This window comes from Carcharodon carcharias, assembly GCF_017639515.1.
Source record: "Carcharodon carcharias isolate sCarCar2 chromosome 27 unlocalized genomic scaffold, sCarCar2.pri SUPER_27_unloc_2, whole genome shotgun sequence".
NCBI lineage: Eukaryota > Metazoa > Chordata > Chondrichthyes > Lamniformes > Lamnidae > Carcharodon > Carcharodon carcharias.
In genome coordinates this window covers 2175758-2191529 of record NW_024470635.1, presented here as the reverse complement: position 1 = coordinate 2191529, position 15772 = coordinate 2175758, and the positions used below count along the sequence as shown (strand labels likewise).

At 40.9% G+C, this 15772-nt stretch overlaps 1 long non-coding RNA gene across 2 annotated transcripts in view; it reads right to left on the bottom strand.

Annotated features, from left to right (window-relative positions):
* LOC121273883 overlaps positions 1–15772 on the bottom strand; it is a 54114-nt gene that overhangs the window by 35037 nt on the left and 3305 nt on the right. The window contains exons 2-4 of one of the 2 annotated variants that reach the window (XR_005942110.1): positions 12041–12248; positions 11217–11403; positions 9435–9527 (exon numbers count right to left, since the gene is read on the bottom strand). This is a non-coding gene — a long non-coding RNA (uncharacterized LOC121273883). The remainder of the gene's footprint in view (positions 1–9434; positions 9528–11216; positions 11404–12040; positions 12249–15772) is intronic. The other variant, XR_005942111.1, reaches the window with a different exon arrangement.

Sequence of the window (15772 nt, the reverse complement as noted above, 5' to 3'; positions counted from 1 at the left end):
GAAAAAAGGAGAAATGGAATGAATGAATTAGATACTGAGCAACCCTTCCTGGAAATGGAGGAGGATTGTAATTAATAAGTTAGAGAGAGAGCAACCCAGTGTGAAAATAGAGGAGGAAAGTAATTAATAAATCAGAGAGATTGCAAACCAGTGTGAAAATAGATGAGGTATGTAATTAATAAATTAGAGAGAGAGACAGAGTAACCCAATGTGAAAATGGAGGAGGAATGTAATTAATAAATTTCAGATAGAGTAACCCAATGTGAAAATAGAGGAGTGTAATTCTTAAATTAGAGAGAGACCAACCCAGTGTGAAAATGGAGGAAGAATGTAATTAATAAATTTTGGATAGAGATTAGCACAGTGTTCAAATAAAGGAGGAATGTAATTAATAAATTAGCGAGAGACCAACCCAGTGTGAAATTGGAGGAGGAATGTAATTAATAAATTAGAGAGCGAGAGAGAGTAACAGTGTGAAAATAGAGGAGGAATATAATTAATAAATGAGAGAGAGAGAGAGAGTAACCCAGTGTGAAAATGGAGGAATGTAATTAATAAATTAGAGATAGAGCAACCCAGTGTGAATAATGAAGGGGAATGTAATTAATAAATTTGGGCGATAGAGAAAAACCCAGTGTGAAAGTCGAGGAGAATGTAGTTAACAAATTAGAGAGAGCAACCCAGTGTGAAAATAGAGGAAGAATGTAATTACTAAATTAGAGTGTGAGCAACGCATTGTGAAAGTGGATGAGGAATGTAATTAATAAATTAGAGAGAGAGTCACAGTGTGAAAATGGAGGAGGAATGTAATTAATCAGATAGAGAGTGTAACCCAGTATAAAATAGAGGGGGAATATAATTCATAATTTAGAGAGAGAGCAACCCAGTGCGAAAATGGTGGAGGAATGTAGTTGATGAACTAGAGAGAGAGACCCTGTGTAAAAATAGAGGAGGAATGCAATTAATAAATTAGAGAGAGAGCAGCCAAGTATGAAAATAGAGGAGGAATATAATTAATAAATGAGAGAGAGAGAGCAACCCAGTGTGAATATAGAAGAGGAATGTAATTAATAAATTAGAGAGTGAGAGAGAAGAACCCAGTGTGAAAGTAGAGGAGGAATGTAATTGACAAAGTAGAGAGAACAACCCAGTGTGAAAATAAAGGAGGAAAGTAATTACTAAATCAGAGAGAGCAACGCAGTGTGAAAATGGATGAGGAATGTATTTAATAAATTAGAGAGAGCATCCCAGTGTGAAAATAGAGGAGAAATGCAATTAATTAATTGGAGAGAGAGAGACACAACATTGTATGAAAATAGAAGAGGAATATAATTAATAAAGTAGGGAGAGAGCAACCCAGTGTGAAAATAGAGGAGGAATGTAATTCATTAATGAGAGAGAGAGACGCTGTGTGAAAATGTAGGAGAAATTCAATTAATAAATTAGATACTGAGCAACCCTTCCTGAAAATGGAGGAGGAATATAATTAATAAATTAGAGAGAGCTACCCAGTGTGAAAGTAGAGGAGGAAAGTAATTAATAAAGCAGAGTACAACGCAGTGCGAAAGTAGAGGAGGTATGTAATTAATAAATTAGAGAGAGACTGAGAGTAACCCAGTGTGAAATTGGAGGAGGAATGTAATTAATAAATTTAAGATAGAAAGTAACCCAGTGTGAAAATAGAGGAGGAATGTAATTAATAAATTAGAGAGAGCAACCAAGTGTGAAAGTAGACAAGGAAAGTAATTAATAAATTGCAGAGGGAGCAACCCAGTGTGAAAAAAGAGTTGAAATGTAATCAATAAATTAGAGAGAAAGGGAGAGAGAGCAACCCATTGTGAAAGTAGAGGAGGAATGTACTTAATAAATTAGAGAGAGAGTGAGTAACCCCGTGTGAAAATAGAAGATGAATGTAATTAATAAATTAGAGAGAGCAATCTAGTGTGAAAATAGAGGAAGAATGTAATGAATAAATTAGAGAGAGAGAGCAACCCAGTGTGAAAATAGAGGAGGAAGGTAATTCATAAATTAGAGAGTGAGACCCAGTATGAATATATAGGAGAAATGGAATTAATGAATTAGATACTGAGCAACTCTTAATGAAAATGGAGAAGGAATGTAATTAAGAAGTTAGAGAGAAAGCAACCCGGTGCGAAAATAGAGGAGGAAAGAAATTAATAAATCAGAGAGAGTGCAACCCAGTGTGAAAATCGAGGAGGTACGTAACTAAGAAATCAGAAAGAGAGACTGAGATGAACCCACTGTGAAAGTGAAGGAGGAATGTAATTAATAAATTTCAGATAGAGAGTTACCCAGTGTGAAAGTAGAGGAAGAAAGTAATTAATAAATTAGAGAGAGACCAACCCAGTGTGAAAATGAAGGAGGAATGTAATTAATAAATTAGAGAGAGCTACCAAGTGTGAAAATAGAGGAGCAATGTAGTTAATAAATTAGCGAGAGAGAGCGAGAGTAACATCGTGTGAAAAAAGAGGAGGAATGTAATTACTAAATTAGATTGAGAGCAATGCAATGTGAAAATAGATGAGGAATGTAATTAATCAATGAGACAGAAAGAGAGAGCAACCATGTGTGAAAGTAGAGGAGGAATGTAATTAATAAATTAGAGAGAGATTCACAGTGTGAAAATGGAGGTGGAATGTAATTAATGAGATAGAGAGAGCAACGCAGCATAAAAATAGAGGAGGAATGTAATTAATAAATTAGAGAGAGAGAGAGAGAGTGTAACCCAGTGTGAAAATAGAGGAGGAATATAATTAATAAATGAGAGAGAGAGAGCAACCCAGTGTGAATATAGAAGAGGAATGTAATTAATAAATTAGAGAATGAGAGAGAAAAACCCAGTGTGAAAGTAGAGGAGGAATGTACTTAACAAAGTAGACAGTGCAACCCAGTGTGAAAATAGAGGAGGAATGTAATTACTAAATTAGAGAGAGCAACGCAGTGTGAAAATGGATGAGGAATGTATTTAATAAATTAGAGAAAGCATCCCAGTCTGAAAATAGAACAGAAATGCAATTAATTAATTAATTGAAGAGAGAGAGAGAAACAACGCTGTATGAAAATAGAAGAGGAATATAATAAATAAAGTAGAGAGAGAGAGAGCAACCTACTGTGAAAATGTAGGAGAAATGGAATTCATGAATTAGATACTGAGCAACCCTTCCTGAAAATGGAGGAGGAATGTAATTAATAAATTAGAGAGAGCAACCCAGTATGAAAATAGAGGACTGTAATTGATAAATTATAGAGAGAGCAACACTGTGTGAAAATAGAGGAAGATTGTAATTAATATATTAGGGAGAGAGCAACCCAGTGTGAAAAAAGAGGAGGAAGGTAATTCATAAATTAGAGAGAGAGACCCAGTGTGAAAATGTAGGAGAAATGGAATGAATGAATTAGATACTGAGCAACCCTTAATGAAAATGAATGAGGAATGTAATTAAGAAATTAGAGAGAGAGCAACCCAGTGTGAAAATAGAGGAGGTATGTAATGAAGAAATTAGAAAGAGAGACTGAGACTAACCCGGTGTGAAAATGGAGGAATAATGTAATTAATAAATTTCAGATAGAGAGTAACCCAGTGTGAAAATAGAGGAGGAGTGTAATTAATAAATTACAGAGAGAGAGAAACCCAGTGTGAAAATAGAGGAGCAATTTAGTTAATAAATTAGAGAGAGAGCGAGAGGAACCCAGTGTGAAAAAAGAGGAGGAATGTAATTAATAAATTAGAGAGACAGAGCAACAGTGCGAAAATAGTGGGGCAATGTATTTAATAAATTAGAGAGACCATCCCAGTATAAAAATAGAAGAGAAATGTAATTAATAAATTGGAGAGAGAGAGAAACAAACCTCTATGAAAATAGAAGAGGAATAAAATTAATAAAGTCGAGAGAGAGAGAGCAACCCAGTGTGAAAATAGAGCAGGAATGCAATTTATAAATTAGAGAGACGCAGTGTGAAAATGGATGAGAAATGTAGTTAATAAATTAGAGAGAGAGATTTACCCAGAGTGAAAATAGGGGAGGAATGTAAATCATAAATTACAGAGAGAGAGAGCAACCTAGTGTGACAATAGAGGAGGAATGTAATTAATAAATTAGAGAGAGAGAGAGCAAACCAGTGTGAAAAAATGGGAGGAATGTAATTAATAAATTAGAGTGAGAGCAATACAGTGTGAAAATAGAAGAGGAATGTAATTAATAAATCAGGCAGAGAGAGAGAGCAACCAAGTGTGGAAGTAGAGGAGGAATGCAATTAATAAACTAGAGAATGCAACCCAGTGATAAAATAAAGGTAAAATTTAATTAATAAATTAGAGAGAGAGCAACCCAGTGTGAAAATAGAGGAGGAATGTAATCAATAAATTAGAGAGAGAGCAACCAAGTGTGAAAACAGAGGAGGAATGTAATTAATGAATTGGGGAGACTTAGAGAGAGTAACCCAGCATAACAATAGAGGAGGAATGTAATTCATAATTTAGAGAAAGTGCAACCAAGTGTGAAAACAGAGGAGGAATGTAATTGATAAATTAGAGAGAGAGAGATTAACCCAGTTTTGAAAATAGAGGAGGAATATAATTAATAAATGAGAGAGAGAGAGCAACCCAGTGTGAAAATAGAGGAATGTAATTAATAAATTAGAGGGAGGGCAACCCAGTGTGAATAAGGAAGAGGAATGTAATTAATAAATTAGAGATGGAGAGAAAAACCCAGTGTGAAAGTAGAGCAGGAATGTAATTAACAAATTAGAGAGAGCAACCCATTGTGAAAATAGAGGAGGAATGTAATTACTAAATTAGCGTGAGAGCAACGTAGTGTGAAAGTGGATGAGGAATGTAATTAATAAATTAGAGAGACAGAGCAACAGTGCGAATATAGTGGGGCAATGTATTTAATAAATTAGAGACCATCCCAGTGTGAAAATAGAAGAGAAATGTAATGAATAAATTGGAGAGATAGAGAAACAACCCTGTGTGAAAATAGAAGAGGAAAGGTATTAATAAAATAGAGAGGGAGAGAAACACTGCGTGAAAATAGAGGAGGAATGTTATTAATAAATTAGAGAGACAGAGCCACATTGTGCAAATGGAGGGGAAATCTAATTAATAAAGTAGAGACTGAGAGAGTAACCCAGAGTGAAAATAGAGGAGTAATGTAATTAATAAATTAGAGGGAGACAGAAACCCAGTGTGAAAATAGAGGAGGAATGTAATTAATAAATTAGAGTGACAGAGCAACAGTGCAAAAATAGTGGGGCAATGTATTTAATAAATTAGAGAGAGCATCCCAGTGTGAAAATAGAAGAGAAATGTAATTAATAAATTGGAGAGAGAGAAACAACCCTGTGTGAAAATCGATGAGGTATATAATTAATAAAGTAGAGAGTGAGAGAGCAGCCCAGTGTGAAAATAGAGGAATGAAATTCATTAATGAGAGAGAGAGACCCAGTGTGAAAATGGAGGGGGAATGTAATTAATAAATTAGAGATAGATAGTAATCCAGCATGAAAAATAGCGGAGGAATGTAATTAATAAATTAGAGAGATAAGAAACAGTGTGAAAATAGGTGGGGAATGTAATTAATAAATTCAAGAGTGTAAGCCAGTATGAATAAAGAGGAGGAATGTAATTAATAAGTTAGAGAGAGACAGAAACCCAGTGTGAAAATAGAGGAGGAATGTAATTAATAAATTAGAGTGACAGAGCAACAGTGCAAAAATAGTGGGGCAATGTATTTAATAAATTAGAGAGAGCAACCCAGTGTGAAAATAGATGAGGAATGTAATTGATAAATTACAGAAAGAGGAACCCAGTGTGAAAATAGAGGAGGAATGTTATTCATTAATTAGAGAGAGAGACCCAGTGTGAAAATGAAGTGGGAATCAAATTAATAAATTAGAGAATGAGAGCGCAACCCAGGGTGAAAATAGAGGAGTAATGTCATTCATAAATTAGAGAGAGAGAGAGTAACCCAGTGTGAAAATAGAGGTGGAACGTAATTAATGATTTAGAGAGAGAGCAACCCAGTGTGAAAATCGAGGAGGAATGTACTGAATAAGAGAGAGTTAGCGACCCAACCTGAAAATAGAGAATGAATGTAATTAATAAATTAGAGACAGATAGTAATCTAGTGTGAAAATAGCAGAGGAATGTAATTAATACATTGGAGAGTGAGAGAAGCCCAGTGTGAAAATAGAGGACGAATGTAATTAATAAACTAGAGAAACAGAGCAACAGTGTGAAAATAGATGGGGAATGTAATCAATAAATTAGAGAGATTAACCCAGAGTGAAAATAGAAGAGGAGTATAATTAATAAATTAGCGAGAGTAACCCAGTGTGAAAATAGAGGAGGAAAGTAATTACTAAATTAGAGTCAGATAGTAAACCCAGTGTGAAAGTAGAGGAGGAATGTAATAAATAAATTAGAGAGAGAGCAACCCAGTATGGAAATAGAGGAGGAATGTAATTCATAAATTAGAGACAGAGAGAGCAACCCAGTGTGAATATAGATGAGGAATGTCATTATAAATTGGAGAGGGAGAGAGGGAGTGCGTAACCCAGTGTGAAAATAGAGGAGGAATGTAATTAACAAATTAGAGAGAGAGAGCAACCTAGTGTGAAAATAGAGGAGAAATGTAATTAATAAATTAGGGAGAGAGAGCAACCCAGTGTGAAAATAGAGGAGGATTGTAATTACTAAATTAGAGTGAGAGCAACACATTGTGAAAATAGAAGAGGAATGTAATTAATAAATCAGGCAGAGAGAGAGAGAGCGACCAAGTGTGGAAGTAGAGGAGGAATGTAATTAATACACTAGAGCATGCAACCCAGTGATAAAATAAAGGTAGAATTTAATTAATAAATTAGAGAGAGAGAACAGCCCAGTGTGAAAATAGAGGAGGAATGTAATCAATAAATTAGAGAAAGAGTCTAACCTGGTGTGAAAATAAAGGAGCAATGTAATTAATAAATTAGAGAGTCACAGTGTGAAAATGGAGGAGGAATGTAATTAATGAATTAAAGAGAGATAACAAGAGTAACCCAGCATAAAAGAGGAATGTAATTCATAAATTAGAGAGCAACCAAGTGTGAAAACAGAGGAGGAATGTAATTAATAAATTACAGAGAGAGAGAGCAACCCAGTGTGAATATAGAGGAAGAATGTAACTAATACATTAGAGGGAGAGAAAAAAACCCAGTGTGAAAGTAGAGGAGGAATGTAATTAACAAATTAGAGAGAGAGAGAGCAACCTAGTGTGAAAATAGAGGAGAAATGTAATTAATAAATTAGGGAGAGAGAGCAACCCAGTGTGAAAATAGAGGAGGATTGTAATTACTAAATTAGAGTGAGAGCAACACATTGTGAAAATAGAAGAGGAATGTAATTAATAAATCAGGCAGAGAGAGAGAGAGCGACCAAGTGTGGAAGTAGAGGAGGAATGTAATTAATACACTAGAGAATGCAACCCAGTGATAAAATAAAGGTAGAATTTAATTAATAAATTAGAGAGAGAGAACAGCCCAGTGTGAAAATAGAGGAGGAATGTAATCAATAAATTAGAGAAAGAGTCTAACCTGGTGTGAAAATAAAGGAGCAATGTAATTAATAAATTAGAGAGTCACAGTGTGAAAATGGAGGAGGAATGTAATTAATGAATTAAAGAGAGATAACAAGAGTAACCCAGCATAAAAGAGGAATGTAATTCATAAATTAGAGAGCAACCAAGTGTGAAAACAGAGGAGGAATGTAATTAATAAATTACAGAGAGAGAGAGCAACTCAGTGTGAATATAGAGGAAGAATGTAACTAATAAATTAGAGAGAGAGAAAAAAACCCAGTGTGAAAGTAGAGGAGGAATGTAATTAACAAATTAGAGAGAGCAACCCGGTGTGAAAATAGAGGATGAATGTAATTAATAAATTAGAGTGAGAGCAACGCAGTGTGAAAGTGGATGAGGAATGTAATTAATAAATTAGAGAGACAGAGCAACAGTGCAAATATAGTGGGGCAATGTATTTAATAAATTAGAGAGACCATCCCAGTGTGAAAATAGTAGAGAAACGTAATTAATAAATTGGAGAGAGAGAGAAACAACCCTGCATGAAAATAGAAGAGGAATATAATTAATAAAGTAGAGAGAGAGAGAGAGAGAGAACAACTCAGTGTCAAAATAGAGGAGGAATGTAATTCATTAATGAGAGAGAGACCCAGTGTCAAAATGGAGGGGGAATGTAATTAATGAATTAGAGAGAGCAACCCAGTGTGAAAATAGAGGAAGAATGTCATTCATAAATGGGAGAGAGAGCAACCCAGTGTGAAAGTAGAGTATGAATGTAATTAATAAATTAGAGGCAGATAGTTATCCAGCGTGAATATAGCGGAGGAATGTAATTAATAAATCAGAGAGATAAGAAACAGTGTGAAAATAGATGGGGAATGTAATTAATAAATTAGAGAGAGTTACCCAGTGTGACTATAGAGGAGGAACATAATTAATAAATTAGAGGGACAGAGTAACCCAGTGTGAAAGTGGAATGTACTTAATAAATTAACGAGAGAGAGAGTAACCCAGCGTGAAAATAGAGGAGAATTGTCATTCATAAATTACAGAGAGAGCAACCCAGTGTGAAAATAGGGGAGCAATGTTATTCATTAATTAGAGAGAAAGTCCCAGTGTGAAAATGAAGCGGGAATCTAATTAATAAATTTGAGAGTGAGAGCGTAACCCAGGGTGAAAATAGAGGAGGAGTGTCATTCATAAATTTGAGAGAGAGAGAGGGAGAGTAACTCAGTGTGAAAATTGAGGTGGAACGTAATTAATGACTTAGAGAGAGAGCAATCCAGTGCAAAAATAGAGGAGGAATGTACGGAATAAAAGAGAGTGAGCAACCCAACCTGAAAATAGAGAATAAATGTAATTAATAAATTGGGGACAGTAATCCAGTGTGTAAATAGCAGAGGAATGTTATTCATAAATGAGAGAGAGGGAGTAACCCAGTGTGAAAATAGAGGAGGAATGTAATTAATAAATTAGAGAGAGGGCAACCCAGTTTGAAAATAGAGGAATAATTTAATTAATGAATTGGAGGGATGTAGTTAATAAATGAGAGAGAGGAAGCAACCCAGTGAGAAAATAGAGGAGGCATGTAATTAGCGGGAGAGTAACCCAGTGTGAAAATAGGGGAGGAATAGTATTAATAAAATAGAGAGGGAGAGAAACGCTGCGTGAAAATAGATGAGGAATGTAACTAATAAATTAGCGAGAGAGAGAGAGAGGAACCCAGTATGGAAATAGAGGAGGAATGTCTTTAATAAATAAGAGGGAGAGAGCACCCAGTGTGAAATTAGAGGAGGAATGTAATTAATAAATTAAGCACAGAGAGAGCAACCCAGTGTGTGACAAGTCAGGTACCTGAGCCTGTTGATCCGACTGTGACAAAGGATGGACGCCAATTGGAGTCTCAACTACATTGATCCTCGGATCCCTCGTGTGACGTCTCCGGGTCTGTGATAGTAACAGGGTGTGTTACTCACAATATGCCACTAGCACTGAATGTCCACACCCCCAAACACTGAACCTCCTAAAACACTATAGTTCCAAAACTCCGAATCACTGAACCCCAGAAACACTAAACCCCCGAAACACTAAACCCCCAAACACCCCCAACACTGAACCCCCAAAACACTGAACCCCCAATCGATGAAATGATTAAATAATATCAACTCGGGTTATTGAATTGGTGACACCCACATGCCGAGAATGACTGCAGGACATTAAATGACACTGAGCACCCCAAGCCCCACCAGCACTGAACCCCCAAGTCTCACCAACACTGAATCCCCCAAACCCCATGAACATTGAGCCCCAAACTCTACACTCACCGAACTCCCAAACCCCACTAACACCAAACCCCCAAATTCCACTGACATTGAAACTCCAAACCTCACTAACACTGAACCCCCAAACTCCACTAACACTGAATCCCGAACTCCTCTAACAGTGAACCCAAAACCCCACTAACGCTGAACCCCCAAGCACTGAAACCCCAAACCCCACCAAACACTGAACACTGTTTCAAGTTAAATTTAGAGTGATAGTCAGATTCTGAGATGGAACGAGATGCCTTAGTGGTAGTTAACTGTCAATCAACATTGCCTGAATAGTTTTTGATGACTGAAGCAAGAAGCTGAGATGGAGAGTGAGACATCACAGCTCAATATATGAGAGGCACTTATAAAATGTGCAGTCAATAATGGACACACATTCACTGAGAGGAGACAGAAACTGAGTATGTTTGTGAATTTGGAATTTGGCTTAAAATGAGAATTTGAACAGTTCAAGTTAAGTTTTAGAGTAAGAGTCTGACACTGATCTAGAAATATCCAGTTAAACAGGCCTTAAGATGTAAGAGTGGAGATTTCTGATAGAGAACCAAGATTGAGTATTTTTGGCAATTTGGTTCATTGTGAGTATGTGTGTTAAATATGTTTCAAGTTTAGGTTTAGAGTAGGAGTCAGATTCTGGCTGAGAATTAGCAGATTTGTAACTAAGTTAAATAGTTAGACAAACAACTCGCTCTGGTTTAAATCACCTTTGTCTGAATAGTTTTTGACGACTGCAGCAGGAAGCAGAGGTAGAGAAGGCCTCATCACAGCTCAATATATGACACAGGCTTTTACAGTGTGCAGTCAGTGATGGACACAGTGAGAGGAAACTGAGTGAGTGTATTTCTGAATTTGGTTTCAACTGAGAATTGAAATGGTAAATGTGTTTCAAGTTCAGTTGTGGAGTAAGAGTCAGATTCCAGCCTAGAGCTAACAGATATTTAAGTAAGTTAAATAGTTACAGCAAACGTCTCTGGTTTAAATCACCTCAACAGATCATTTAATTGGGGTAAAGTAGAGAAAATGATTCACTTCATCACTTATACAGTCTGAAACCCACCAATGTCACCCTGCTCTGTCACTCATGACTGTGCACCACTCACTACATCCCACTCACCTCATTTACTGCATCACAATCCCCTCAGTCACTACATCTGACTCCCCTCACTCATTGCATCCCACTCTCCTCAGTCACTAAATCACACTCCCCTCAGTCGCGACATCCCACTCCCCTCAGTCGCTACATCCCACTCCCCTCAGTCTCTCCATCAAGCTCTCTTCAGTATGAGATTACATATTGTGTGAGGACCTTTTATAGAATATCCCCTCCAGACTGATAACTGCTTTTTCAGATCATGTTGGGCTTGATGATGCAGGGACAGTGGATTTTTCAGTTGAATGTTCCACAGATTCCAAAGTCCGTATTCTCCCTGGCTCTTCAATGAAGTAAGGAGACATGGGAGATTGCAGAGTGTGGATCCCCTCGAGAGCATTTACTTGGAAGGAAAGTTTAGAAAAAGATTCACTTCATTTATTCAGCCTGAAACTCACCATGTCACTCTGTTCTTTCATTCCTGACTTTACAACAATCATTCACTCCTAGTCCCCTCACTCACGACACCTCACTCCCCTCAGTCACTACATCCCTCTCCCCTAAGTCATCACATCCCAGTTCACTCAGTCACTACATCCATTTCCCTCAATCATTACATCCCACTCCCCTCAGTCACTACATCCATTTCCCTCAACCACTACATCCCATTCTCCTCAGTCACTACATCCCACACCCCTCAGTCACTAAACCCCACACTCCTCAGTCACTAAACCCCACACTCCTCAGTCACTAAACCCCACACCCCTCAGTCACTAAACCCCACACCCCTCAGTCACTAAACCCCACACCCCTCAGTCACTAAACCCCACACCCCTCAGTCACAAAACCCCACAGCGCTCAGTCATACATCCCACTACCCTTATTCACTTACCTTCATTCCCTGCAATCATTACATCCCACTCCCCTGTGTCACTGCATCTCACTCCTCTCCACCACTACATCCCACTTCCCCTTGAGACTACATACCACTCCGCTCACGAACTACATCCCACTCACCTCAGCCACTATATCCCACTCACCTCAGTCACGACATCTCACTCCCCTCAGTCTCTCATTCCAATCCGTTCAGTACGAGATTACAATGATCATGTTGTGTGAAGATTTTTGTTGAATATCCCTCCAGATCGATACCTGCTATTCCAGATGCTGTTGGGCTCGATATTGCAGGTACAGTGGATTTTCGAGTCGAGTGTTCCTCAGCTTTCAAAGTTGGCGTTGTTCCTGGATCTGAAATGAAGTAAAGAGACGTGGGAGATTGCAAAGTGTGGATCACCTCAAGAGAGCATTAATTTGGTAGGAAAGTTTAGAAAATGATTCATTTCATTATTTATACAGCCTGAAACTCACCAATGTCACTCTGCTCTGTCATTCCTGACAATACAACAGTCACTAAATCCGAGTCTCCTCACTCACTACATCCCACTCCCCACAGTCCCTGCATGCCACTCCCTTCACTCACTACATCCCAGTCCGCTCAGGCCTTGCATCCCATTCCCCTCACTCACAACATCCTAATCCCCTCAGTCCCTGCATCCCACGCCCCTCAATCACTGCATTCCCCCACCATCACTCACTTACTTTCATTCCCTTCAGCCACTCCATCCTACTCCCTTCAGCCACTGCATCCCACTCCCCTCAGTCCTTACACCCTACTCCCCTCATTCAATTCATCCCATTCCCCTCAGTCACTCTATCTCATTCCCTTCAGTACGAGATTACAACGATCATATTGTGTGAAGATTTTTTGTATAATCTCCCCTCCAGATCGATACCTATTATCTCAGATGCTGCTGGGCTCGATGATGCAGGGACAGTGGTTTTTCGAGTTGAGTGTTCCTCAGATTTTGGAGTTGGTATTGTCACTGGATGTGCAATGAAGTAGGGAGACATGGGAGATTGCAGAGTGCGGATCACCTCAACAGAGCTTTTACTTGGTAGGAAAGTTTTGAAAATGATTCATTTCATTTATTCAGCCTGAAACTCACCAATGTTCATCTTCTCTGTCATTCCTGACAGTACAACAGTCACTAACTCCCAGTCACCTCACTCACTACACCTGACTCCCTTCTGTCTTTGCATCCCACTCCACTCTGTCAGTGCACCCCACTCCACTCTGTCACTGCATCCCATTCACCTCTGTCACTGCATCCCATTCACCTCTGTCACTGCATCCCATTCACCTCTGTCACTGCATCCCACTCCCCTCTGTCACTGCATCCCACTCCCCTCTGTCACTGCATCCCACTCCCCTCTGTCACTGCATCCAACTCCCCTCTGTCACTGCATCCCACCCCCCTCTGTCACTGCATCCTACTCCCCTCTGTCACTGCATCCCACTGTCCTCTGTCACTGCATCCCACTCCCCTGTCATGCATCCCACTCCCCTCAGTAACTACATCAGACTCCACACACTCATTACATCCCACTCTCCTCAGCCACTGTATCCCACTCTCCTCAGTCAGGAGACCCGACTCCACACTGTCTCTAAATCACAGTTCCCTCAGTCACAAATACCCAATCCCCTCTGACACTATACCCCACCCCCCCCCCGTCATTCACTTAATTTCACTCCACTCAGTCTCTCCATCCCACCCACTTCAATGTGAGATTATAACGATCATATTACTGAAGATTTTTGTATAATGTCCCCTGTAGACCGAGACCAGTTATTCCAGATCCTGTTGGGCATGATGATGCAGGGACGGTGGATTCTCGAATCGAGTGTTCCACAGATTCCGGAGTTGGTGTTGTCTCTGGAGCCGCAATGAAGTAAGGAGACATGGGAGATTACAGAGTGTGGATCACTTCAACAGATCTTGTACTTGTAGGAAAGTTTAGAAAATGATTCACTTCATTTATTCAGCCTGAAACTCACCAATGACACCCTGCAATCTCATTCCTTACTGTACAACAGTCACTAGCGCCCAGTCCCCTCACTCACTACAGCCCACTCCCCTCAGTCACTACACCTCACTCCCCTCTGTCACTGCATCCCACTCCCCTCTGTCACTGCATCCCACTCCCCTCTGTCACTGCATCCCACCTCCCTCTCTCACTGCATCCCACCTCCCTCTCTCACTGCATCCCACCCCCCTCTGTCACTGCATCCCACGCCCCTCTGTCACTGCATCCCACGCCCCTCTGTCACTGCATCCCAACCCACTCTGTCACTGCATCCCCCCCCCCGTCACTGCATCCCAAACCCCTCTGTCACTGCATCCCACCCTCCTCTGCCACTACATCCCTGCCCCCTCTGTCACTGCATCCCTCTCCCCTCTGTCAGTGCGTCCCTCTCCCCTCTGTGCTTCCCACTCCCCTCTGTCAGTGCGTCCCAATGCCCTCTGTCACTGCATCCCAATGCCCTCTGTCACTGCATCCCAATGCCCTCTGTCACTGCATCCCAATGCCCTCAGTCACTACATCCCACGGCTCTCAGTCACTTTTTCCCACTCCCCTCAGTCACTGCATCCCAATGCCCTTTGTAACTGCATCCCAATGCCCTTTGTAACTGCATCCCAATGCCCTCAGTCACTGCATCCCACGGCCCTCAGTCACTGCGTCCCACTCCCCTCAGTCACTGTGTCCCACTCCCCTCAGTCACTGCGTCCCCCTCCACTTAGTCACTGCATCCCCCTCCACTCAGTCACTGCATCCCCCTCCACTCAGTCACTGCGTCCCACTCCCCTCAGTCACTGCGTCCCACTCCCCACAGTCACTGCGTCCCATTCCCCTCAGTCACTGCGTCCCACTCCCCTCAGTCAATGTGTCCCACTCCCCTCAGTCACTGCATGCCCCTCCACTCTGTCACTGCGTCCCCCTCCCCTCTGTCACTGCGTCCCCCGCCCCTCTGTCACTGCGTCCCCCTCCCCTCTGTCACTGCGTCCCCCGCCCCTCTGTCACTGCATCCCACTCCCCTCTGTCACTGCGTCCCACTCCCCTCTGTCACTGCATCCCACTCCCCTCTGTCACTGCATCCCACTCCCCTCTGTCACTGTATCCCACTCCCCTCTGTCATTGCATCCCACTCCCCTCTGTCACTGCATCCCACTCCCCTCTGTCACTGCATCCCACTGCCCTCTGTCACTGCATCCCACTGCCCTCTGTCACTGCATTCCACTGCCCTCTGTCACTGCATTCCACTGCCCTCTGTCACTGCATCCCACTGCCCTCTGTCACTGCATCCCACTGCCCTCAGTCACTGCATCCCATCCCCTCTGTCACTGCATCCTACTGCTCTCAGTAACTGCATCCCACTGCTCTCAGTAACTGCATCCCACTGCCCTCTGTCACTGCATCCCACTGCCCTCTGTCACAGCATCCCACTGCCCTCTGTCACTGCATCCCACTGCCCTCTGTCACTGCATCCCACTGCCCTCAGTCACTGCATCCCACTGCCCTCAGTCTTTGCATCCCACTGCCCTCAGTCACTGCATCGCACTCCCCTCTGTCACTGCATCCCACTGCTCTCAGTAACTGCATCCCACTCCCCTCTGTAACTGCATCCCACTCCCTTCCATTACTACATCAGGTTCCACTCACTCAGTTCATCAAACTCTCCTCAGCCATTGTATCCCACAGTCCTCAGTCAGCACAACCCACTCCCCTCTGTCTCTGAATCACATTTCCCTGAGTCACAAATACCCACTCCCCTCTGTAACTATACCCCGCCCCCATCAGTCACTTAATTTCCTCCCCTCAGTCTCTCCATCCAACAATGTGAGATTATAACAATCATGTTGCTGAAGATTTTT